The 27037-nt window shown below is 39.7% G+C and overlaps 1 long non-coding RNA gene across 2 annotated transcripts in view; it reads right to left on the bottom strand.

Moving 5' to 3' along the window:
* LOC135443293 (uncharacterized) overlaps positions 1-27037 on the bottom strand; it is a 61775-nt gene that overhangs the window by 2737 nt on the left and 32001 nt on the right. The window contains exons 2-3 of one of the 2 annotated variants that reach the window (XR_010438952.1): positions 13038-13145; positions 674-801 (exon numbers count right to left, since the gene is read on the bottom strand). This is a non-coding gene — a long non-coding RNA (uncharacterized LOC135443293). The remainder of the gene's footprint in view (positions 1-673; positions 802-13037; positions 13146-27037) is intronic. The other variant, XR_010438951.1, reaches the window with a different exon arrangement.

Raw genomic sequence — 27037 nt, 5'->3', positions numbered from 1 at the left:
CAGTACCAAAGGGGTTTTTCTTTCATTTAAATGGAATTTTCTGCACTACAGATGGTGTGCACTGCCTCTTGTCCTGTCACTGGGCAGCATTAAGAGTCCGGCTGTATTCTTCACTCCCTCACATGAGGAATTTATACACATTAATAAGATCCTACTTGAGCTTTTTTCTTTTCAAGCTGCCTCAGTGATTCCAATACGAGAGGTGCTCCAATCTCTTAATTCCCTCTGTCATCCTTCCCTGGACTCTGGTATTCTGGTGTCAGCCTTGTACTGGTGAGAACACAACTGGAAATGGTGCTGCAGATGGGCTGCATCACTACTGAGGGGAGGTGGAAATACCATTCAGTTTCTCTTGGGAGGCTGACAGGATGCATAAAATTTGTGGGAACAGCCAAAGCAGTAGAAAAGAAACAAATACGATGCTTGCATTCTCTGTTGCTTTTTCCCAAAAGCTTTCATTCATTTTAAATACATCCAAAGTCCCCGGGAACCTTGCAGGTTTTGGAGTGTGGGACTGTGTTTTCCAGAGACAGCAAGAATTGCAGACTGCAGCATAAGGGTGCCTCAGCCTAACCAGACTAGAGATTTTTTAAAAAAAATAATAATTAACAAGTGCATAATGGTGCTGCTTTAACATGTCTGGCAGTTTGGTCACCTTGTTCCTCTTCATTACCTTTCCAATACTTCAAGAATGCCATTCAAAGCAACTTTTTTTTTCTTCTGATGCGCTCATCATTTTGGGTACAAAAACATAAATAAGTGCTCATTCATGGTCCTCCTCCTTTTGTTCTCGTCACATCTCTGCAAGAAAAAAGTTATGCAACAGTTGGCTTCTGTTATATCTGTCGCTCAATCTTTTACCTGGGTATCAAATATTCCCATCCCTTGTTTGTGCATCTCTTTCTTCTCCTGTCCAGTGCATGCACTAAGTAGCTGCAAGGATAAAGGTCACAGGCAGCCCTTCCTAAGAAGGAATAAAAGACCTTTTATATCTTTCAGTTATACAATTAAATTTTTAATTTTTTTTTCAAAAGTAGACATGGAAAACAGGAATCACATGAATACCAGCTCAAATTCACATGTTTCCAATATTTTTAGTAACCTTCACTCTGTAAACTTGAAAAAGCAATGGAGGTACATGCTGATATTCACACCTTTTTTCACACAAATAGACATAGAGCTGCACATTCGAACACACAAATCCTTTGACTTCAGCCCTGGCTTGGAGAATCTACTTCAGAAAATACCTCAGAGAGGTGCCTTATTTTGTTGCTAGAGCACCCCTCAATAAATGCAAACACAAGGGTGCTGTCTAGCAGGACAAAGTCAAAGGAGGGTGTTCTTCAAGCCATTTGTCCCTTCACCTGGCTTAGGAATGACTGATAATGCCATACGATCTGGATCAGAATAGCTTCCTGGAGGTTTATCTTTATTTTACTTATCCTATAAAACAGAGCCTTTTGCCAAACCAAGGGGAGGCTACAGAAAGCCAATCTTCACTTTGCAAAGCCCCTACATTTTCCTTACCTGTCATGTTTTAGCCCGTTCCATCACTGCTTTCTCTGCCTTGCATAGGAATCATCTCCTTCCCAGATGTGTCAAAGGAGTCAGAGTCAGGGGATCATGGATTTTTTCATTATCTCTAAATGCTAGGGAGATGTGGGCATTGCTGTGGCTCCTGCACAGCCCTAGGCACACGTATGAGCAACAAATGTTCTGTGCTGGGCCATTAAATGGCAGCAGCCCCTGACCATCACCTCTCCACACCTTTCCAAAGGCATGACCTGAGCTTGGTCTCACAGATCCCTCTCAGATAAGTGCCCACATCTCACTGAGTCCAGTGGGCTCCCAGTACAGGCTCTGAACATCTGAGTACCATCAGACATCTGCTAAGTCGCTAATAAGAAGCAGTTAAAGTATAAAGTTGCACTGCAATTAGTGCCAATTTTGCACATGTCCCTAAACCAAAGAAAATTCTTTTGAATGTAACCTGCCCTCTCATGTGGGCTGGCAGATCATCCAGAGCTGACAATGAATAAAGAGTTAGAAGAATGAAAAGTGACAGTTATTAAGTAACTTCAGTAAAAATTGAATGAAAAACAATCAGCAACTCAAAGTAATAATATTATGCATAAAAGACTAATAAAAATCCCCTCATCTCAGTTAAAGCTTCATTGTATTTGGCATTCAGTCATTAATTTTTTACATTTTTAAGCATTATAAAAAGATATTTTGCAAGACAGTTCACCAAGATTTATAGCAAAGTATTCACTATTCATCTGTAATACATGAAACCAGGCCAGGTTGCTATGTCCTAAGGAAATTGAAAAAATAATCTTGTGACTCGTGATGGACATTTCGTGGTGTTTTTAAAACAGCTTGGCAACTCAGCCCAGATCCTAACTAGTTCTGACTGGGCAAGGCCAACACTCAAAAACTGTCAGGATTTTTTGACAGCTCTCACTTTATGACAGAAAAATAATTTTTTATTTGGAAAATGGCTTTCTGCTCCTACATAGTTTCAAGAAATTGGTCCACCTCTCTTTGTCCCCACTTTTCCAACCATTGGCAGAAAAAAAAAATAGTTGCAATTGCCAATAATTTCATTTCCCAGGGACCTTTTTCAGAGGTTTGAAAGTCATGGCTGTAGTCTGGTGGTCACAGCAGATGACTGAGAGCTGCTCCTTAGTATTTGAACCCAAATGCTTTGTTGTTCCACAGACAAATACGTCAGCTTGTCACACTGACAGGACAACAGGGGTTCTGGGAACAAAGATAGGACAAAAAAGGTCCCAGGGGCAGTTGAGATGTCAGCCTTCAATTAATAGGAGAACATTGGAGAATGGTAGTTAGTAGATATTTACAAGCAGTAAATATCAATTACAAATAATCTGCCAGGTAAGTCTTCTGTACCAGGAAAAACTCAAAAATTCAGCATGGCTTAGCTTTGAGAAGAAATTTTGACTCAAGATTCATCTGATGAATCAGGTATGTCTCATCATTGCTCTTAGTGCCACAAAATATAGCCAGAACTAAGGCTGTAGTAGATTTTTTTTAAATTGCACATGTGGAAATTACTGAGAACAGGAACAACCAAAATCACGATAAACTATATATATTTTTGTATCTATATAAAAGCAAGTAAAATTAAATATGAGAATTAAAGTTGGGGAAATATTTTATGAAACAGACCTGCTACAATGCTGGTTAGTTTTCAAGTTAGCCTAAAACTTCTAACCAAAAACAAAAATTCCATTGTTTTTCAGCTTTTGAAAACAGGTGTCTCAAATATATGATTTTTTCCAGTTAAAAAAAAAAAAGAGTATACTTCCTTTTTACCAAAATGGCATAGATCCCTGAAGGAAACTGAGTTATGTTGACAATCATGATAGAAAGCTCCTAAAATTTTTATGTCTATGTGTGCCATTCTGGTGGAAGCAATTCTATGCACAAGGCATCCGGGATTGTCCCATACAGTGGTTTTTTCACCTTGACCTTTGCATTTACCCCTATTTTGAATCTCCATGGACATTTGCTGACATAAATGGAATAATCCCTTGCTGCAGTCCAACGCCATATACTGCATCACATGTATTTGTTTAGCTATATAGTGCTAAGAAAGGAGTATAGCCAGAAGTTTGCAAGCCTAGATATCTTGTTCTTTCTAAAAAAATGACCTATTTAGAGCTCTATGGATTCTTTCTTCTAGTAAATTCCTTTTTTCTTCCTTTACAGTTGCCCAGGGTAAAGAAAAATTAGAATTTTCTGTAATGCATTCCTGCCTTTTCCTGCAATGCTACAGTTTTTATGTCACTGTGCTAACAATGATGAGGTTGCAATTCTGAGCTTCTGTGGTAAATTTACAGCCTTTTTAACATCTTTCTCCTTGGTCTTTATGTTACATACTAATAGAAGGAATGCACAATATGGACTTATTATTAAGGCCAAGTACAAGTAATTTTTGAAAGTATAATTCCTCACCATTTTTCAGATAACTTGCAGACATGATATTAAATCAGAGTCCCTGTATGTTTGAGAAAGTTTTTCTGTTCATTTTTGTGTCCTGGTTTCAGCTGGGAGATAATTAATTTCCTTCTTAGTAGTTGTTAAAGTGCTCTGTTTTGGATCTATGATGAGAATGATGTTGATAACACACTGTTGTTGTTGCTAAGTAGTGCTTACTTTATAGCAAGGATTTTTCAGCCTCCCATTCTCTGCCAGCAAGCAGCTGCACAAAAAGACAGGAGGGAGCACAGCCAGGACAACTTACCTGAACTGGCCAAAGGAATATTCCTTCCCACAGTACAGCATTCCCAATATATAAATGGGGGCATTGGCTGGGAAATGCCAGTCATAGCTCAGGAACTGGCTGGACATTGGTCAGCAGGTGGTGAACAATTTTATCATGTGTCACCCATTTCTCTTGGGTTTTATTCCTCTCTGTATCTTTCTCTCTTTACTTTTCACCAGGTTTTAAACTCTGTTTGAATTACCAAACTGTTCTTGCCCACCAAGAGTACTACCTTTTCCTGATTCTCTTCCCCATCCCACCAGGCTTGCAGGGAAATGAGAAAACAGTTGGTGTGGTACTTAGTCACTGCCTGGGGTTAGATCGTGACATTTTGGTAAATGCCTTTTCACCCTGTTTCTATCTCCCTGTTTAAAATAAAAGGTAAAAATTTCACAAGAGACCTCTGGAGGACAACCTGAAATAATGGCTCTTCTCTTTGCACTTTAGGCTGATATGTTTAAGAAGGGAACTGCTGCATGTACAATGCTTGCTGCTTTGACACTGTGACAAGGCATGTTATAGCTCTTAAAGTAAATGCCTGCTTGCTTCTTAGGTCACTAATGGAGAGGAAGGATCTGTTCTGCAGCATTTGTAAAAACACAAATATGTTGCCATCATATGAGTCATTTTTGTCCCCCCCTTTAAACAGGAAACAGTTTTAAGGACTTCCAGTCCAGATAATCTTCTCTCACTCACATTGCTTTGTTCCTAAACATAAGAGATTTTTTTGTCTGAGAAAGATCTTAGAATCTGGCATTGTACTTTTCTTAGGAGCACATAACAAAAATTACAGTGTATATTACCTACACAGATGAACACTTAAGTACGTTATCCATGCAGTCCCTCATTTTGAAAGAAGGGAGACATATTTTGAAGGAGTGCTACGTAAAGTCAAACCATGCATTTGTATTGCTCCTTCACTGGCAGGTTATGACCAAGTCAAACTCTCTAGGAGCAGGACTCTCTCCTCCCTTGAAACAGAGCCACTCTTGTCCTTTAGCCTTATTCTCATGCTCTTTAAATCTCTGGTAGTAGTGCCTAACACATTGCCAGGAGCCATCACGGTCTGATCTGGTGCAGCTGGGAAAAAAAGCAGGCCAATATTTCAGTGAAGTATCCAAAAACAATCCTTCCCTCCAGGAGATTTTGCTGATGTAACTGTGCAGCAAACTCCACCAGCACATACACAACTCATAATGACAAAGTGCTCAGCAGTTCTTCTCCTGGTTGCCCAAGCACAGGAGCAACTTACAAGCCAATATCACACCACTAGACTTCAGCTTTAGTCAGTACAGAAGTGTTGAAGAAAAAAAGAAAAAAGAGAGAGAAGAAAGCATGAAAACATCAGTGCTACAGTCCTGGAAAAAGTTCCTGACATAGATCTGATCTGAGCCTAAGGACAGTACAGCTTACACACCTTGCTCCCAGGATTTGGCCTAAAGTATAGCCCAGACACTAAGGCTAAAGTGGTAGGATTTTGATGTGGCTTGTGATAGGAATTAGGGTCAGAAAATGTTCATTTAATGGCAGAAGAAGGGCTGGAAACAGATCGACTCATGGTAATATTACAGCAAATATACAAGAGTTAATCCTTTTGCTTTCATTTTATTTATTCCTTGCCTGGTTTTAGTGAGGATGAATAATGTCCATGTCTTGTAACACCTCGGTAATAGTTCAGCAGGATTGCTGTGACCTTTCCTGGTTCAACCAGTACTGATTAGCTGCAGATTTCGATGTGTGATCAGGTGACAAGCCAGCCTTGCAGAGTCTGAACTGTTGCAGTTGAGGAATATAAAATGACAATTTCTTCTGCTCTTTGAAGGGAAAACTAATAAGTTTTTGGAAATGTAGAGTTGAAGTGAAATGCTTTTCTTTAATTACTCCTGATTTAGATTTTGCATGTCACTGCATTTGCATGGACTATGCTGAGCTAGGAATGCTGCATTTTGGTTTTAGCTATTTGAACCTCCCAGTAAATTATGCCAAAGATGAACCTTTCAAGGTAATCTAAAATGTAGACTCTTAACTGATGTGAATGGCAGCCTTCCTGTTTTAAATTACAAGTTGTAAAAAGAGAGTTACATTGTCAATCAGACAGCAAATGGTGCTGCACTGGCCTTTCTAGAAAAACAAGCGATGGGTAATAAATTACTTTATGGTAGGATTGAATTAAAAACAAAAAATCCTTATCAGTGCAATATGTTTTCTGGTCCACCTAGACTCATCTGTTTTAATCTTTTCCAGCTATGCTACATTTCCCATTTCTTTCAAGTTAAACAAGTCCTTTTAGACATACATGTGCATGCATACATACAAACGCGAGTACATATATACAGACATATACATGGAAACATTTTCTGTACCTAAGCAGAGATAGAATTAAAATGACACTGTAAATGATACTTTATTTTTTGAGCAGTATTACTAATATGAGGCACATTTCCGTTTTCTCTGTTCCAAAATCTTACTTTTCATTGAAAATAAACCTACACAGCGTCTCTTGTTCCCATAGTTACCCAGAAAAAAATACTTTTGACAGCAATCAAGTGTAACCAGTAGATTTTTAGTCACCTTCATGCAGCTGAAAAACAGACTGCAATGGCAGACAATTCTAAAAGAGAAATATTGGCACTGCTTCCTTCAGAAAGGCTTCAATGGGGACAGTCCCCAAGGACATGACAAATATTACCAGAGAAACCTGTTCTCTGGCTGACCAAAGCAAGGAATGAAAGCATGGGAGAATACCATAGTGAAGATCTTCACCACTTAATGTGATCTTTTTTCTTAGTGTTGCAGGCAACAGCCTACTGGATTACATTTATAAAAACAGAAAACTTTCACTGGGAGTAGCATCTCCTTGGAAGGTTTCTGAGATTCTCGACACTGAAAAAAAAATGTTGTTTCCATTACCCCCCTCTATTCAGTTCCTGTTTCTGAGCCACATAAAATGCATGGCTCAATGAACCAGCCTGTGGACTGTTTTCCAGAGCCAGTATGCTGGCCCATAGTTGCCATATTAGTCAAGAAATCTTCCCGATGCTTATGGAATACAGGCAGTTTTTGTTTTTACTCAGACTTTTCCCTGTCTCTTTAATGGCAGCACATGACTACAATGTCCCTGTGTAGGTTTACCTTGCACCTGCATTATCCTCTTTCTCTAGATGAAATTAAGTTGGGACACAGCTGAGGTTTTGGGGTTGGATTTCTCCTATATGTTCAGCAAGCCTCAGCAGAGCAAAGTAAAGAGCCAGGTATCTTCCTGTGTACATTAATATATCATGTGTGCTCAGGAAATCTGATGCATTCAGGAAACACTGGTCTTACCAGGTGTGAGCAATACAGCTGTGCAGAGCACTCACAGCATCACATCAGACCTATTCCCAATCTACACCGAAGCAAGAATTCACATGAAACTATGAAGTTTTACATTTTCTAAACACTCTGAAACCCTCTGGAAAACCAAGATCAATAGAAAAATCCTACCTCTCTACAGATGCTCTGAAAAAGGGGAATCTGAGTCATGAAGCTCTCCTGTTCACCTTTTAAGAGAGATAACTCTGAGATAAAACTGTTCTTATGCATTCAAAGGATAATCATCACAAATTCAATCCTCCTTCATCCACAGGAGCTGTGAATTATAACCTCTCACCCCATAAGGCACACAATCAGTATTCAGCTGCCAAGTGCAGAGCTAGTTTTATGCTGGAGTTTTCAAAGCACCAGGTTCCAGTGAATAGCCACAGTCTTCTCTCTTCTGGCTCCCCACTAAGCAGTGCCTGCAGAAGAGGCCAGAAAAATGCTGGAAAGGTCAGAGGGTAATGGCTAACAGGAAAGCCAATTCTCAAGGCTCTAGCCACAGGACAGGGTGGATGCATTCTCTGTGTACCCCAGTGTCCCAGTCTCTAGGTGCACATCTGGTTACACTCGCACTGCGTGTGAGGACAAAATGTTAGTGAGCCATCTCACTTTGCTACAGGGGAAATCTTGGGCATATAAAACAAGGTGCATTTCCTCTCCTGCAGTAGGGGACAACAACCACTGTAACATGGGAATTTGCTCCAGAGTCTAGTTGGAGCCATTGTATCCCAAATTTTATTTTATATCTACTTCCTATAGGCCAAAGGTCAAAAATGTTTCTGTCAAGAAAGCGTTTTCCAAAGGCAGTGTGGAAACAGTGTGGTTTGCAACATGTTCCATGTTTCAGAGAAAGGACAGTAGGAGATCTGCATCTGTCCCTGTGGCCTGTCCTTCAGGCTGCTCCATTCCACAGGTAGCTGTCATTCTGCAAATTTTATGTGGAAAACTCACAGTAGAGCAGACCCTGAAGAGAATTGCAGGCAGTGACTTAACAGCAAAACCTTTCCACCTCTCTACTGCTATTTTAAAAAGGCTTTCAGAAGCTTTTAGGAAGAAAACCACACTTAAATGCTGGTCTACCTAAAACCTAACCTTGTGCATGCCAGCTTGAAAAGCAAATTTGGAAGGTGCCATCAAGGAGATCAATCTTTAAATTCAAATTCAAACCCTCCTATCATGCACAATACAGGCTTAAATCCATCTCCCTGGACTGTGCCTGGTTTGATGCATATGAGTCAGAGTCCAACCTCCTTTTTTTTTTCTTTTTTCACCTGGATAACTTGCAGAAGTGGTTGGACCACTTGAAGGGGAAAAACTGATTCAGATTTGACCAAATGGGTGATGTCTAATCCAGGAAGTTCCCAGGACTAACCAGATACAAATGCTCACAGCAGGGCATGAATTGGTGCAAGAGGATGAGTTCTTTCTAGACACCTGTAAATATTGTCTTATACCTCCTTACCTTTTATTGCAGGCAGCTGTAAAGATATAATTTGAATCCAACACTGACACTGTAACAGGTTGCTCAGAGAGGCTGTGGAGTGTTCAACCTTGGAGACATTAAAATTCTGCCTGGATAGAGTCTTGGGAAACCTCTAGGTGACCATGCTTGAACAGGGGCCTCAATGAAACAATCTGCAGATATGATATGCCTTCCATCACCAAGAAGTCTGCAATTCTATGGTTAAAAAAAAGTAATAAAAAGGAAAGTTGGGGGGGGGGGGGGGGATTATACTTTCATGTGAACAAAAAAGCCCTAGAGAAAAATTAAATTTCTTTGGATCAGATTTATGAAATGTGTTTATTGTTCTAGCCATGGAACTTCAAATTCAGTTATGGTCTTAATTTCAGTTACTGAACCCTTCTAAATTCTAGCCTTGTTTTCACTCTATTGAGGTACAACAGAGTTGATGGGTGTGTGTGGCAGCAGTGTGACTGGATGTGAAATCATGTGCTTTCCCCTCACATGAAGAGGCATTTCAGCAATGACTAATCATGTATTTTCTCCTTTGCCAGCTATTCACGGAGGTTTTAATTTGCAAGGCAAGATTTCTTATTCTTTTTATTGTCATAGTGGTGAAGTCCCTTGTAAGTGACATTTACAGAGGGGTCTAGGGGCAGGTTTGTCTGAGATGTGTAGGAGATGGGCTATTCCATATGTTATCAACCTGACTTCAAGAAGTCTCAGAAATAAGTCTTCCAAGGGAAATTTATTAAAGTCCTGAACTGTTTTCCCCTGAAGCATTTAGTTCAGTAGATCTTTATCAATCTATACCTGTACATACATGAAAATCCATACACAAGGACACATGTTTACAACAAATTGCTGAGACTCTCCACATCTGAGGTTGTTTCTGCATATTCATGAATACACCTAAGGGCTGAAATATCTTTTCTGTGTGACACATTTTACCCCAATAATTTGTACAGTATATAATTTTGTAAAAATTACTTTTGCACAGATATTTATTTCATGGTTGCCTGGAATGTTCTTAGTGTATTTAATTACAACAGATGCTATTTTATTTTGGTGATGTAAATGATAAAATCTTACAGAATCTTTCAGGAGAAATGTATGAGAAGATTGGAAATCCCACAAACAAGTGCATTTTTTTCTTTCTATGGCTCATTGACATATTTCTTGTCATCCCATCCTTCAAGTCCCAGAAAAAATCATAATATTAGGCAAGATTACTAAACAAGCATTGGAAATAGACAGCCAGCTGGATGTTGAAATATGGGTTTCTGTCATTAAAAAAATATTCTCATGTTTTATTTTTGATTAAGATTTATTTATGGTAAAAACCATTAAAAGAGATTAATTAAGTTTCTAATCCTGATTTGGGTAAATTAGGCAAATTCACTACTCATCTTTTATTATAATTTGGTACACAATCTATTTAAGCCTGTTTCAGTAGAGCAGCAAGACATCCCCATTCCTTCTTTTACTGATTTACAAATTTGCTGCATGTATCAGTTATTCCTTCAGGTCTTTTGTCTCATAAACAGAGCTTCCTCAACCAAAGTGGAAATTGTTGGCCATTAAAATGAACTTGAGTATTTACAGTTAATTATACCTTATTTTTTCCCAGATATTCAAAGCACAACAAGCTCTATACAATCACTGACAATCACCTCTAAAACATGATATTGTAACCATGCACATTTAATAAAACAGTGTACTCAATTAAACCAAAGAAATTATACTGTTCTTAGGAATATCACTTGTTCCACTAGTGTAAAGAATAAAAAGTATATATCCTATTTAGTATTTTATTAATGGCAGTGGAAAGAGAAACTATCTAGTTTCCGTCCTCCCAGAGCTCTTTCTTCAGGCCAATTTGTTCTTTGTCTAACATCTTCCCTGTTTTGGAATCCAAGGTTGTAAAATAGGCAGGAGTAAAATCTGGAAGATGGAGTAGTGTTTTAGATACAGCTCAGATTAGGAACTGTAACTCCAAACTGTACAGACTCTGCCTCTGCGTGTGTCGTGCAGGGGTTAATTGACAACTGTTTGGGCCGGACAAGTGAATGTGCAGCTCAAGCAGCAAAACAGAACTGGAAAAGACTGGTTCTGATCTTTTTCATGGGTTCTGTTTCACATTCTGAACTTTCAAATAGAAAGATTCCCGGGCTGCTAAATAGATCATTATTAAGATGTTAAAGTTATTATCTTAATTTTTTTTAATGAAGTCTCACATGCCCTTTGTTCATTAGACATCTGTAACAATGACTGAACGCTCAGAGCCACTAGAGCTTAGAAAGCAGCTTAAGCAAGTATGTGTTTAACTTTCTGCCACTGTTGAAATCACTGCAGTGTAAAAAGTACCTGATTTACAAGAGTTTGAGATTTGCTTCACTTTTGATGCCCAGACACACGGCTTTCTACAGTCATAGTGTGAGGACTTTCCATTGTGAGACTTTTCCTGTGTTTGTGTCGTATAAAGTGGTACTAGAGGAATAGAGAGGATTAGAAAAACTTCCTGTTTTGTATTCCTCCTTTCACTGAGAAATATCTTCCACTTCCAAAAAAAAAGCAATGCACCAGCATTTCACAGATCAAAATGTATTTTAATCTGAAAAAGTTAGTTGCAAGATTTGTCATAATCAAAGTTTTCTCATCATTTTCTATTGCTGAAGAAGGAAAAATTACTCCTCATAAGAAAATTATTTAAAAATAAAATCCTGATTATATACATTCGTTCTCATTCCACTACATGCCAAAGTTTTCTGCAAATTCAAATAGCCTGACATTTATATTAAGCTTAAAAAGTCATCGATCCAGTTCTGTGGAGCAAGACATCAGAGTCCCACTGATCATTTCTGTCTCTCAAGAGTAGGCTCTGGATAAATTAGCACCACTATTAATCATAATAATACATCTATGTCTTGGTTCTGAGATTCTTGAGATGTTTTCCAGAAACTGCAAACTGGCATGATGTTAGCCAAAAAAACATTAAAGCATGGGTCTTAATTCTCCAGTGAATCCTTCAGAAATTGAATAGCTCTCACAGCATAATATTTCTGACAGGAAATATACACTTGAGATGTTTTAAGCCTGAAATGTCACATACACAACAGAACTTAAGCCTGAGAAGCCTCCCCTGTTTCTGAGATCATAACAGTAGTATTATCATTAAGAGGATAAAATGCCACTTCCTTGCTTCCCATACCCCAATCCAAATGAAATGTGAGTCACTTAATGAATTTCATCTAAGCCTAATGGAACAATTTCAGCCTGTCCTGGACAACTCTCCTGCCCAATCCCCTCGCACACATTATTTATGCTCTCTTGATTTTCATATCCGCCTCTGCCCAATCACTTGTGGCAGGTTCTACTGGTAAAGCAAATGCTTTGCTGCTGTTTTTCCCCTCAGAATTACAGATCACTGAAGAAGTAGCTTGAAACATTTCCACTGGAGAAAAATGTGATGAAATTGTTAAAGGTTCAGCAGCCTTGAAACACTAGTAGACTATTGGCATGAGGATTATTCCCAGACATGATCTTTCCTTTGGAACCTGGTGTCGAAGTTTGCAATATTTGTTCGCTTCATGCCTCCTCGGCATAGCCTGTCTCCCTGGCTGATTTTCTTCCTTTCTTTATCTGAAGTTGGCATTTTTTCCACTCTCAATAATTAAGCTGTCTCGATGCTAGAGACATGCCTATTTTATCACATGTATGTCTCGTACACAGTTGAAAAAGGAGAACTCCAAGGGAGAAGGCGGCTGGCGTCTCTGCTGTTGAAACGGTTTCAATCTGGCCTGAATACTTTGCCTGCAGTGCTGCAACCCACAAGGGGGTCTTAACCTCTGAAACCTGCTGACTCAAGAGTAATTGGCCAGCATGATGCCACTGTGACCATCAAGTGGAACAAATAAAATTACCCACCATTTCAGTGCCATGATTGTCCTCTCCCACTGCGTGATTCCATGAATCCCCCCGAGGACTGACCTGCTTATAATAAACAAATTGTTTTCTGGGCTCCTTTTCCATTGCCTGTAGGGGAGCAACAAGAAGACAGAGCCAAGCTGTGTTAACTATATTTAATGGTCTTTTTTCTTTTCTTTAAATTGCATCAGATGGTGAGGATGACTAGATATGGTATGATCTTTTAAAATTATATCCTCAAAAAGCAAACAATTAGAGAACAGCATCTCTACAAGGCAAGTTTACACAGCAATAGAAAGTTGTAAATTTGAAGAATTCAAGAGGATTACACACATCCAAGCTGGATGACTTAATTCCTCTTCCTGAGAACGACAGCTTAAAAGCAGGGATTCTCTTACTCTGTACACAATTTTGTAATTTGTTTGCACGAAAGCAAGCTGTTTACACTGTGCTACATAAAGGTTGTTGCCAAAACTTACTATCTCCTATAACAGTGTAAAACCAGAATACCTCTCATGATGGCAGTGGGTTTAATCAGATACACACCAGCGTAACCAAGAACTAAATTTGGTTTTACACCCCTGTCTAAAAGCAGCTCACTAAAGATCAGAGGGGGAGAGCGAAGGGGAGGGAGGGATAGTGGGGAAGGAGGTAGTTCTTGTTCTCTTGGTTTTCCTTCTTTATGACCATGTAACAGCATCCCCAATATCTGGATTCATGCGGAGGAGATAATATGGCCTGGTAAACACATCAGCAGAGCAAGCAGTGTGAAACTTTATTTTAGTGTTTTCAGTAACTGCCTGAGCTGATAATGGCCCTAATGTGGCCACAATTGACTGCAGAAGTGCAGATTTAGTCCCAGTACCATAAAGTTTTGTACTAACACTGTGTGAAATGGTAGTTATTTTGAGTTTTCAGCCTTCCATTGAACAAAAGCAAAACTTGGAGCATGAAGATATATGTGAACTGCTCCTTTAGGCAAGCAGGTAGAGGAGCCCAATGACTTTTGCAGAATCAAATCATGATACAGAATAAACTGAGGAGACTGAGAAGTACAGTAAGCTACTCTGCCATGACTAACAATAACCATCTTAAAAAACTGTTGATGTGTTTCTGAAAACACAGTTTGCTGCTTGTTGCCAGCTGTTTCATTTAGACCCAATTTACTTAAATTACGTGCCTAAATGCAGACAGACTATTAAGCACATTGTTAAAACAAGGTCTTGAAAAACCAAGAAAAACTAATACTTTCTCTTCCCTGCAGTTTTAGCTATTTTTGATCACTTTATACCACTGCTAAATCCACCTCACTTAAATGGATACCTTGTTAAGGTATTTTACACACAGCTTCAGTTTTCTTTCCGAGTTTTGAAACCAACGCAGTAAGAGTATTTTAAAAAATAGCAAAAGTGCTTATCTAGTTCTTTCCATACAAAGTAATCTCCAAGTCTGAACCCTATTTAATATGGAAAGTTCTTTTAAATTTGAAGTAGTCTGAACCCTGTTTCAAATTTAGCTTGCCTCCTCCTGTTCATTTTATTTCCCAGCAGATAAGCAGTAGATCAAGTCTGCAATGCTTCTATCACACAGAAATCTTCTCCTTATCTACATACAATTTCTTTCTCCCTAGCTCTACTTTTGCTGCTGCAAACCTTTGTGTGTCAAACAAGGAAGAGAATAAACCCAGAGGAACTTGTATTTGGGACCGTAAAACTGCCAAGATGGGAAGGACATATTGGTTGTGCTTTTCACCAATCTCTTCTTCTCTCATTTATATTCCGTTACATTACTCCTCTTGGCTGTTTCAAATCCTACTTTCAAGTGGTTTATAGTCACAGTTATGAAGCACATTTGTCTACATCTCTTCTGAAAGGGAATAACAAGCATCGACTGGTGGATCTACTTGTCTTATACATGAAGCATCATTCTCAGTCAGACTGTATAACAGATAGATAAAACATGTGATACAAGAATTCCTTTCTATAAATAAACCCATGGAAAAATAGCCCTCATCACTGTGAGGTATTTGATTCACAGTGGAGAGCTCTTTGGGATTGGAGGAATGCATCACCTCATGGAAAGGATTTGAGACCTCAGGGCTAATATGCACCTGAGTATCACAATGAAAATTGTTCAGTGCCCAGACATGTGTAACTTATCATGTTATGGTGCAATCATATGCTTAAGCCCCCATATGTGAAAAATTTTCCAAGTATTTTCATAGCCAATAGGCAGCTCATGCATTTGCCATATCACACACACATTATGTGGATCATATGCTACACAGAGAGGTCTTTTGTCATTCACAGAGCTCTTTGGCTCTCTACTCCAGAGGGTTTGGAGGGCTGTCATCTGTCTCAGAAGCCACACAATCTTCTTATTGCTTAGCATAAAATTGTGCATAAGAACATATTGAATACTAATGCACTAATACATCCTCCCTATCTAGAACTAGGTGAAATTGGAAGTTTATCATTAAATCAGGGCAGTGAAGGTTCAGAGGTCTTTAGTGGTGGCATTGTTTGTGGAATGGTATCTGGTCAAGTACCCTTGAACAGGGGGCATTTTTCCTTTTTTTTTCCTATAGTTTTCTCTTGAAGTTGGTTGTATTAGCTCAGTCTTTCAGTGATCTTTGCTGATACCCAGACCATTTGGGCAGACTTAAGCAAGCTGCCCAGCAAGGAGCTGCTTGAATGCCAGCATCAGAAGGATGCTGGCTCCTGAGGCTCTAAGCTCCCTGAGCAGTCTGGCAGAACAGTCAGCCTGGGCAGAGACAGATACACTGAAATCTGGAAGAGGAGACATTTGCACAGTTGGTTTTAATGCCCTAGGAACTATGGAAGTCTATAGACTTTACTAGGAAAGAGAGAAAACAGATACAAACATGAAGAGCAATCTCTGGCAGATAGCTCTGCTTCTCTGTGAAATGTAATCCCCAAATACTCTGGCAAGAAGATAGATCATTATACCATAACGACAAGCATTAGTCGCAGGTCTCGGTTTTTCAAAGAAACCAAGTTTAAAAATAGACTTCCGAAACCTTGAGGCCTGGAACCTTGTGCAGACATTAAGATTTGTCTGCAGCTCCTTGCTTTAACTCCTACATTTTCCCATCTGCAAACTACTGAATAAGACAGACCTGCACTTTATAGTTCTCAGTGAAGCAATATGTCACCTCTATTTATACTACTGTGATCTTATGAAAGAAGGAAATCCTGTGAGTAGTAATCTCAGATTCCTTCAGTTATCATAAATTAAAACTGCCCACTGCTGTCTTGTAACATGAAATTTTTACTGTAGTGTACATACTTGTGCCTATTTGTACATGCTTTTTATAGTCTTTGTTGTATTTTTCAGTAAAATCCTAAGAGAAATGACTCTAGTAAGTCTCTAAATGTCAGTTAGCATCTACTGAGACATAAACTCACAAAAACCTTGACTAATTCTTGTTGATAAACATATCCTTGATGTAATTATTGACTTAAATCATAGGAAGTGTAGCTTTGTGTCTGCAGTAGTCAAACAGCATCTGGAAGCTCCGAGAACATTTTTGAGGCCTTGCTACAGGAGTCATTGCAAATTTGGCAAATGTAAATGTAAGTTTTCTGAGCCCATGTATCCCCTTCTGTGAGACAATTACAAATACTCTACCCTCAGTTTCTAAAGGGGACTGTGCAGCCTCCAGTCACAAAGACGAGCAGAGTTTAATGCAGCTCCAGCCAGAGCACATCAGGAGCCCGCAGTCAATATTGTACAGCAGAGACAAGAGTCTAATGACATTTTACCTTGCAAAATGTGGCAAAGTATTTTCTGGTTTTCATCATTTTCTGCATGTCACACTGAAGTCCTGTTGTCTTTGTTAAGTGGTGTTTGTTATATATTTGTAAGACAGCCAAAGCAGTATTAATAACAAATACATTAATTCTGCCTTACTTGACTAGTTCCAGATTTTCAGAGATTTTTTTGTTTTTCAAACACAGTTAAGTCATCTTTATTAAAAGTAGAACAGTTTTATACTTTCCATGAGAATACCATGAATTAGATTCTAGGAGTAATGTTGTGTAATTATAGGGGTTTCTTGTATAGATTTTGTGGTGTCAAAACATGATGTGGTTTCAGGAACTGCAGGCAAACAAAAGGCCATTCTGTATTTTGATCCACTCTGAATAGTCCTTATAACTCTGCAGTAAACTTAGGGCCAACAGAGAAAGACTGAGTCACGATGAATAATGTGACAAGAAAATGAAGAGGTCAACTAAAGGCATTGCCACCATCCATAGTCTTTGTCACAACAGGTGATTTGTGGGGTTAAATACACTGCAGAGGGGGGCAAAATATAAACATTGAAAAATCTCTCCCAGTGCAACCTCGGGAAAGAGGGCAATGGATTTTGCTGCCAAAATGGCACATGGGTTTGATGCTGTGTAAGGACCACATGCCATGCAAGCACCTGGAACCTGCTATTAGTGCATCCATTCACCTGTCTCTAGCCATGGCCAGTGACTAAATGCTTCAAAGGAATGAAAATAAATAAACAATGTAGAGGCCAAGATATACATCAAGGGAGAAAAGGAAATGGGAATTCCTTCCCGGCCAATGTAAATATGGTATAAAACAATCATACAACAAACAGAAATCACTCATCCCCTTGGGAATACCACTTACAAACTTCCACTTTTAAATCCTGAATTGTCTTTTTTGTAAACATGAAAAACTCTTCTTTTAGCAATGTTGCAGTCTTTTCTGTTCACCACCTGTTTGAAAGGTCTTTCCAGGATATTTCCCCCAAAATTCTTAGGAACCTCTGAAATCCAGTCCCCAAGCCCTGGCTGCAGCATTGGGCAGCAATGCAGATTTATAGCTAGAATAAGGCCTGTAGGTAATTCACACTGTTTGTTCAGCATGTTAAAAATAGAAGATGTAGGTAAGTCAAGAGTTTGCAGACCTTCCCATGGCCTTTGTCTGCCTTGCAGCACTCATGTCCAGAACTCCCCTGAGTCCATGGGAAAGGTGCTGCCAGGGGAACACAAAAACCTTGATTGAAGTGGCTGCAGCCTTTTGGACCTGGATGGATTTCAACTCCTATCTTGGGTAGGTTCAGAAAATAGTTGAGACATTACTTAGTTCAGCTGCAGTGCACTCTGGGGAGATATGCAGGGGAGACTGTTTTACATCTTCCACTCTGGGCAGTTGTGAAGTCACACAAGGTGATAGGAACAAGTGTTATGTCGTTGTGATGAAGGTCAGTCTTAGCTCCATCTCACAGCTATGCAATTCTTCTTGCAGGATCTTCATTCCTCATATATTTGGGTGTTTGTTGGGATTTTGGGAGTAGATTTTTGTATTTTGGAGGGAGGAGGAGAGTTTGGTTGGTTCGTTGTTGGTTTTTGTTTGTTTTGGTTTTTTTTTACCCAGTATTTTATCTTTCATTTGTAAATGCTTCAATGTAAAACTAGTGATGCTGTAAGAGAGTTTCATTTATCACAGGCTTTGGGGATATCAGTATTTTGTGACTAATAACACTTAAGTGAAACTGATAATACAGCTGCTGTGACTGCAAACCTGGGGTAATAGACGTGCTATCATTTAAAAAATTAATATTGCAGAAATAATGGCAGAATTGAGAGGCAGTTAAAGGGATAGTCTCATCACACTTTAATCACAAGATGATTCTTGAAGTATTTTTATAGAACCATAGGATGGTTTGTGTTGGAAGGGGTCCTAAAGATCATCTATTTGGAACCCTTCTGTCACTGGCATGGACATCTCCCACTACACCAGGTCGCTCAAAGCTCCATCCAACTTGTCCTTGAACACTGCCAGAAATGGGGTGCCTACAACCTCTCTGGACAACCTGTCCCAGCGCCTCACCACTCTCACAATACAGAATTTCTTCTGTGTATCTAATCTAAAAATTGCCCCTCTTTCACTTTGAACCCATTACTCTTTGTCCTATCACTACAGTTCGAATTACTAAAAAACCAAAGTATTTCATGACAATAATTATATTGAATAGACATTGCAAAATATTAAATTGAAAACAAACATTCTGTCTCTATATGCAGGGTGAAATTAAGTATTTTCTTCATAGCGTAATTTTTTAACAAGACCAGGGCAAAACCTGTTTGACTTGAGGCTATATTTTGGGGTTTTGGGGACTCCAGGTGTAGAACTTGGAATATATTATCTCAGAAAGCATTAGGTAGGCAGCATAAAAAGAGATTAAATATTAATTGAACACATTTCTGATCTGCTAGTAAGTGGTGGTGCTTTTCCTTAGGACTACTGAGGAACTGGGAGCTACAAATTAATAATTCCTGATAATGGAGTGCAAATCTTGCTGGTCATATAGAGATGGGCCCAGTTACTGGGATTTTTAAAACATCATTTTATACATGAAACAAAGAGATTCTGAGAAAGGAGAGAGGGAGGTGGTGAGAAGAGTAACAAGTTACTCATCTGTGGCACCTGCACATCTTGCTAATTCATCTGTGGTGGTGTGCATGTTTGGGATTGTTCAGAATGTTTCATTTACCACTATGAATTCCCATCTTTTCAGTCAGCTGTATAGGGAGGCCTCTCAAAATTCGAACCCAGTGATGACCTTTTGCCTAATGTATGCGGCCAAACAAACACAATGATTTTAAAGGCTCCCTCTGCTTATTTTAAGTGCTATAAAACATGCTTTACAGAATATAAAGTGCCTTTAGTAACTGAAATTAAGGGTTTGTTTAGATTTTGACCCATTCCTTCTGGTGCACTTGTTTCCACAGATACATTTCCACTTTCCTCTACAAGAAATACAGCCTAATTTCTTTCACGTGCTCCAGGCAATAAAGGAATAAACCAAAATAAAGCCTGATACTGCAATGCAATGAGAACCTTCCGGGTGTGGATGTGGCATCCACCTCCTTTGTTTCACACAGCTGCGTACTTCATATATCGGCAAGATGGATGGAGGCAGTGTCACTGGAGGCAATTCACACCTTTTGTCAGAGAAGGCGAAAAGAGACCATTTACATCATTTTCACAAGGATGGTTTGGAAAATGCTTTCCCATAAGCTGGAAGGACCTTCAAAGCCTTGCTTTCAGGCACCGATGTTCCTTACTGTGAAGGATATCTCGCAATTCACTAATAGCAATATTCTTAGTTGGTCATTTCCAGATGCTTGACTGTGGTGGAATTCTCAGGGCAGATGTGCATTTGAGATTAATTTATTCCTTTTTGTTGCCTTAGAGGACACAGTGGTAACATATTACCTCACTACAATAAAATAGCACAGATATGGGAAAGTCATCTAGTCCCTCTTGCTGACAGTGCAGGCTTGCCCTCTGCAGCATGCTCCCTAGTGCTTTGTCCAGTCTATTTTTAAATGGCCTAAGTGATGAGAATTTCTGCTGAGGAGAGTTCACAGGCAAGCCTCTTTTCTCTAACAAAGCTTTGGATAGATAAAGGATGATGATAGTAGTTCTATTTATTAAGCTTTCTCTCTTTCACCCAGCAAAGTCCTTGGGGTGCAAAAGAAGACACCTCAAAACTATTTAGTGTCCCAACCAAGTTTTGAAGAGATCAGTAAACAAAAACAACACTAAAGCAAAAGAGCTCTTAAAGACCTACCACTAAAAGGGTCTTAGAGTAAGAATTGTTGCAGAAAACCCTCTCAGCAGAACCCCAAACTGTCCAAGCTCTATGGCCAAATTCGTGGAGCTTTGTCAGTGCTTAGGAGAAGATTCAAGGCTCTTGAGGCTTCTCAGTATCTGTATCTCACAAATCTAGACCTGCACTAAAGGAAACTTAAAAAGATCATATTTCTGAGCAAGACTATCAAGGAAAAAGAAAAACTAAATAAAGACTTATCATTTTGCTTTCCTCATTTTCATTAAACTCAGAAAGTCAGCATTACAATTTCAATTGTATTGAAAATCTTCCTTTTGTATCTGCTAAATCCTGATTTACTAGTAGCTACAGTCATTTGCCTTGTAATATTAAATGTAAGGAACGGAACCAAAAGCTTCACTACCATCAAATTCAAACAAATGTCATCAGGAAAAAGCATTAACCAAAAGCTAAGTCAAGTGCCTGTCTTTTCCATCCATGTTTATCAATGCTAAAACCCTACTGGTTGCTACTTGCACCAGAAGACTATTGCAACTTCTGTAGGGGAAAAAAAAGGTTATATTTCTTTTTGACAGAACCATTAAGGAACTCTGTAATGTTTCAATCTGTGGTCACTGCTCTGTTTTGCTTGGCTCACTAAACTCTCAGCCTCAGCTGGCATTTCCTAAATTAACAGCACATTCACTCCTCACATTAAGACAGTCAAATGTTCAGCCTAAACTAAGCAGTTTGACACTCATGTGCTTCAGCAAAGCTGAACAGCATCTCATGACACTTACATGATTAGATGATATCATAATCATATGATAAAAAGCCATTAGGCCAGGACCAAAATCTAAAACATAGGTCATTATGTTAGATGTAAAAAAGCATACCCATTTAACAGAAAAAAAAAAAAAAAAAAAAAAAAAAAAGAAACAAAAAAGAGTTCTGACACCAGGGAACATCTGGCTAATATTTACATCTCCTGTTTAATTTGGATGCTTCAGTTTAGTTTTCAAGATGGCAGTGTATAGAAACAAATTAAGCCAATCACTCTATCCGCAGTTTAGAAAACCAAGATTTGTTTATAGTTTCTCATATTAATACCTCATCCACTTGGCCAAAATGCCTCGTGAAAAATATACCTCAAACACACAATTCCCCTTTAGTAACAAAGACGTAATTCAGCATAATTCTTTGTTGATGGGATGAAAAAGGGAGTCATGTAAACTTGGGGTATTGAGATGAACAGATAAAGTTGAGCCATAGGAAATGAAACAGTCTTCAGTGCTGTAGGGTTAAACTGAAGTCCAACAAGAAAGTCAACAGAATTAGCATTTTGGGCTCCATCCTACTTTCCTTTAAATCAATGGAATTTTGTCACTGACACCATCACAGACATGTTCAGTGTTAAAAGAACATAAGAACATGAGCTTGATACAAGCTTACTGGATGAGCCCTGTGGCTGGGAATCTGCAAGTTTAATTCTGTGATGAGTTTGATAAAGTGATTATTTCCAAGAGCAGTTAAAAACAAGAAGAAATTCAGCAATGCATATGAAGAACTTCATAAAATATTATCTCTTAGAGAAAAACTGGCCAAGTGACAATATTCTTATGTCATAGCTAATTAGGTAAGCTTCAGAACATTCAAGAAATCAAGATACTGATTTCAAAATACTAGAGAGAATCCAAGGCCTGAAGTCAAAACTTTTTGTTACAAACCCAGGACAGGCACAGAAATCATTTCATCAGGCTTCCCTGTTTTTTGGATATACAAGGAATCTACCAGGCCAAAATCTATTCAACATTATTGAGTATTCTTGGAGTTTGGAGGGTATAAATGAGTGACCTACAGTATCCAAACCCCAAATCTAGTTAAACAGTCCCAGTGGTTTGAGCTGTTTCTAGTCTGCTCTTTCTAGAGACAGAAGAAAAGCCCAAGCAATCTTGCTGATTTTTTCTCATGTCTGTTTAGACTGCCATAGATAAAAACGCAGCATAGACACTCAAAAATCAGTGCTAAATTATCCAGCTTTATTCTAGCACACAATTCACCCACAACTGCAAGGAGCTCAGGGCTGGAAGCAAACCCAGCTGTTACTCAGAGTGCCCAGAACATAACCCTGATGTCAGGTTTGTGCTGCCCAGCAAGCCCATGGCCTGAGCTTGCTCAACAGAGAGGTGAGGGGAGCCCTGAGTGTCTGGAGTGTGTCTGTGTGTCTGCTGCTGCCTGGCTCACTGGAGGGGGTGGCAGAGGCAGGGCAGGGGGCAGAAGCAGCATCAGAAAAAGCAAGGAGAGCAGCAGACTGGTGCAGCAAAGGTGTCAGCACATGGTAGTGAACGTGCTGGAGGAAGTAATGGGTTAGTTCCCCCCAGGGACCACTTCCAAAGGGCACTGTGGTTAAGACAGTATTACATTTTTCTCTCTCCATCTTCTACTATCCCAGAAGACACTGCTCTTCAAACACTTCCCATGTCCTCCTGGCACACCTCTGTGTATTCAGCACACACATTCAATCTGCGCTATAAAAACATTTCTTGCAACATAGCCCTCAGCTATTTCCAATACTCTGAACTGAATAACCAAGGCTGACATGGTAATTGTGTCTTGGGGTCACAGAGATACCCCACGGCCCAGAGGAAACCCAAGGCTTGTCTCTGAGTTGCAGGGGTGCAAAGCCCAGCTACTCATAGCGGCAATTAAGCATGCCTGGGACTGGCCTCTGGCTCTGGGGCCAGCTGGCAGGGAAGAGCACCCCTGTCCCACTAGAAGAGGGAAGCTGTGCCCAGCTGGCCAACTGGGAATCGAGTCAGGATCATGATGACCTCTGGACCATCTCTGGCAAATGTCTGACAGTTCTGGTGGACATTGCTCAGAGGCAGGGACCAGCCTCATAATGCAGCAGTGCCGCCAATCCACTATTTTTAATCCAAACATCTCATTTTCTAGTAAAGCTATAGTTCACCAGACCCTCCTGCCCTGAGGCAGCTGACCCTGAGCAGGCTGGGGGCCAGAGCACAATCCATGGCCATCTTTTGTTTTTAGAGGGATAAATATAGCCACAAGGGCTATATGCTGTGTGGGTTTGGGCATGTGCTGCCTTAAGCCCTGCTTTTGCAAGGAAGCAGAGACATGTGCCTCCCAGCAGTACTGACAGGGAATCCATTTCTTCATTCATAAAAAGTAACAGTTCATATTTATTTGAACAGGGTGTCACCTGTGTGCTACCTCACCCACTTTGGTGAGCATGCACCACATTTTTCCCTTCTAAAGGTGATGGAATGTCACAGCCAGGTGCAGAAGGAAGTGGACATAAAAGGTGGTAGGGAGGGAGAACTGCTGTGCCCAGATTAATAGTGATTCTCTGCAGCTCTGCAGGGAAAAAAAAATTCTCATATAGCAGTGAGTGTGGGCACTAGAAATATTTCTTGCTCAGTGAGCCATGAGACAGAGGTACAAGAGCAGGTAAACATGCTTTCTTACACTCAGTCAGACGTGACATTTCTTATACTGATTTATACTTTCTACAAAACCAATGCAGGAGAGCAACAGATGGAAAGAGTGTGCCAGTTTGTAGTTGGGAGGAACCATTCCTCCTAACCTAATACTCAAAAGTAACCCTTTCATGAGGTAAAAAAAATATCTTCCATTTCCTAGAGCAACTGGTTTAGCAATGCTTCGCCAATTTGCTGTTTGATATTCTCCGTTGTTAAGGTATTTAACATGCCTTTGCAAATTTGAGAGGCCAAAAGTTTGTCTTCCATGTAAAAATGTTTCATTCTTTTCCTTCATTTTTTTCCTCCTCTGACTTAGTAGATAACAGAAATGGAATGACAGAAATAGGAAGTTCAGGTCTATCCCTTCCAAATTGCTCAGACTGTGCTTCCAAAAATGCTCAGGGAAAATGAATGGGAACTTGCAGGCAGGATATAAAGCTTTCAGAGTGTTGCAGAAGCAATGCAGTCATTTAAAAGGCCAGCTTAGAAAACTGTGTTTCTTCCTTTGACATCCTCCCAAGAATGTCTGCATCAGCCAGCTTGCTTAAAGTGGCAAAAGTCATTACAGATAAACACAGTGGATTGTTTATTTTGGAGAGGGACTGGGGCATAACTCCTCTGAAGTGAAGCACAGGGCGGTTCTTTCTTTACCTGCTGCGGGATCCAGCAGAGAGGCAAGGTGCTGCATGCTTTGTGCTCAGATGACTAACAAGACCTTTGTCTAGGCTTGAACTCTCATACCTGTTTTCAGTTCCTGACATACCTCGGATCCCCCCTGCCGCCCGCTGAGCCCACGCTGGTGCGCTCCGATGGAGAGCTCTGGATACAGAATGCCACTGGCATCCAGGGGCAAGACAAAGCCCCTCAGAAAGGAAAGCAGCCTCGGGCCACTCTAATTACAAGTCCCTGCACTGCTTGAAGGTACTCAGCTGACATGCCTGAACTGTGCAAAGACCTTCAAGTGAACTATTATACAAAGCTCAATGTATCACATGGTTGCGAAGCAGCTGCTAAGTCTCACTGTAAATGAGGCACCGAGATGATAAGTCACATACTCTCATATACAATGTGCTTAAGGAAACCCCCACCCTACGGATTTTACTGCCTTAGGCTAGGATGAAACTTGGGAGGTGAAGGGGAGGGAGTGGGATGTGGGAAAGAGTTTTATGTGAAGACGTCTACGTCTACGTTAAGGATGTGTTTACTCCTAGTAGCTTTGGCAAGTTAATCATAACATGCATTTAAGTTCTTTCAATAACATCCCCCAAAGTGGATTTTTTCTAAATGTCACTTCCCTGTTTAAACCAGCATACAACTGTATATCCAGATAAATCTTCCACAGCAGACACAGAGAGCAATAGTTGCTAACATTTGGGTTTTCCTTCATTCACTTTGCCTGGATACACACGAGCCTGAAATGCATGTTCTTGGTTCAGACCACAGCATGTAAAGAACACGCACCTGATTGCAGAGATATGAAACACAGCAAGAGTGACATGATTAAGAACAAAACTCTGGCAAAACAGAGAGGGTAGATGAAATAACCCACAGCAATATACATTGGCTGTGATTATCTTAAAAATTACGGAATACTGTAGTGAAGGCTTAATGGCTGCAGAGTGGTGCCTTTAACACACCCAGGAAAGGTTTCCCATAATCCTTTAATTAATCTGAAATCCCAGATCAATAGAAATACAGGGGTGGGAGGGACCTGGGTAAGCCATCCAGCTTGTTGTACTGAGATCGGTGCTGCAGTCAGAGCCAGTGAGATGCTGAAATGAGAACTCAAATGCCTCGGAGCTACTATTTCAGGCTCTCTACACTGTCAGTAGGTGGCTCATCTTTTCAAGATTTTCCATCCATCCATCCATCCATCCATCCATAATAAAAAGTAAATATATGGCTACCAAAGTAAAAAAAAAAAAAAAAAAAAAAAAAACCAAAAACAAACAAAACCACCCAAAATAATTCTTTGTATAATGAAAATATTGCAAACCAGTAATGTAAACCAGATTTAATTCCCTTTTCAAGACATCTGGAAAAAAATCATGAAGCTTATCTAACTGGCGTGTGTATGTTTCTGGACAAGCATACCCACACAAGCCTTCCACACATTCTTCAACTAATCTTCAAGCAGCAGTTTTGAAGCAAAGTTTCCCCCATGTAAAAGATGAGCTCTTAAAAGTTATTTTGCAATCAAAAAGTGATAGCACGTTACCAAATATATATGGTTCCTTAGATTGTGTTACAAAACCCTTTGAAGTAATGCAAAAAAACTCATAAAGAGGTGATTGCATGAAAATATAGCAAGGAGCAGGTGATCAGAGGTTACAGGAGCAGGCTGCGAGAACTAGACAGCCCTAATTGTGCTTGCAAATCTCACTGCTCTCTTTGGATTTATTAGAGAAGAAAGATCCATAAGACTAAAAGCAATTCTGGAGGCATGAGAATGACAGCAGGAGATTCACACTCCAGCCATTATGAAGGAAAAGACTTCATCATTAAACTGAAGCCAGAGCTTTGTCTCCTTTACAGAAGGTCTCAAACCATACTTGGCTTCCTTGGCACTATCTGATTAATCAACCATTTGCTTAGGTGATTTGATCCTGCTCTCATTCAAGGCAGATGTGTCTCCCTTCAACTTCAAAGAGAGCATGATGACACCTTCGTGAACTGTGTTTCAATCTGGCTAACAGAGGGCTGCACTTAAAACATTTTCTAATAGAGATACTACAGAAAGTAGAATTAGGTCCAAACTATGTTAAAAATTCACTTTCAACAAATAAAAAAAAAGGTTACAACATCCCAAAGTTGGACAAACAGGTTTAAAACTAGCACAGATGGTCCAACGTGCCTTTTATCCCTTATCACAGACATTTATATTACATGTCAAAATACTG

The sequence above is a fragment of the Zonotrichia leucophrys genome, chromosome 2 (assembly GCF_028769735.1).
Source record: "Zonotrichia leucophrys gambelii isolate GWCS_2022_RI chromosome 2, RI_Zleu_2.0, whole genome shotgun sequence".
NCBI classification, from domain to species: Eukaryota; Metazoa; Chordata; class Aves; order Passeriformes; family Passerellidae; genus Zonotrichia; species Zonotrichia leucophrys.
This window is presented reverse-complemented; position numbering and strand designations above follow the sequence as displayed.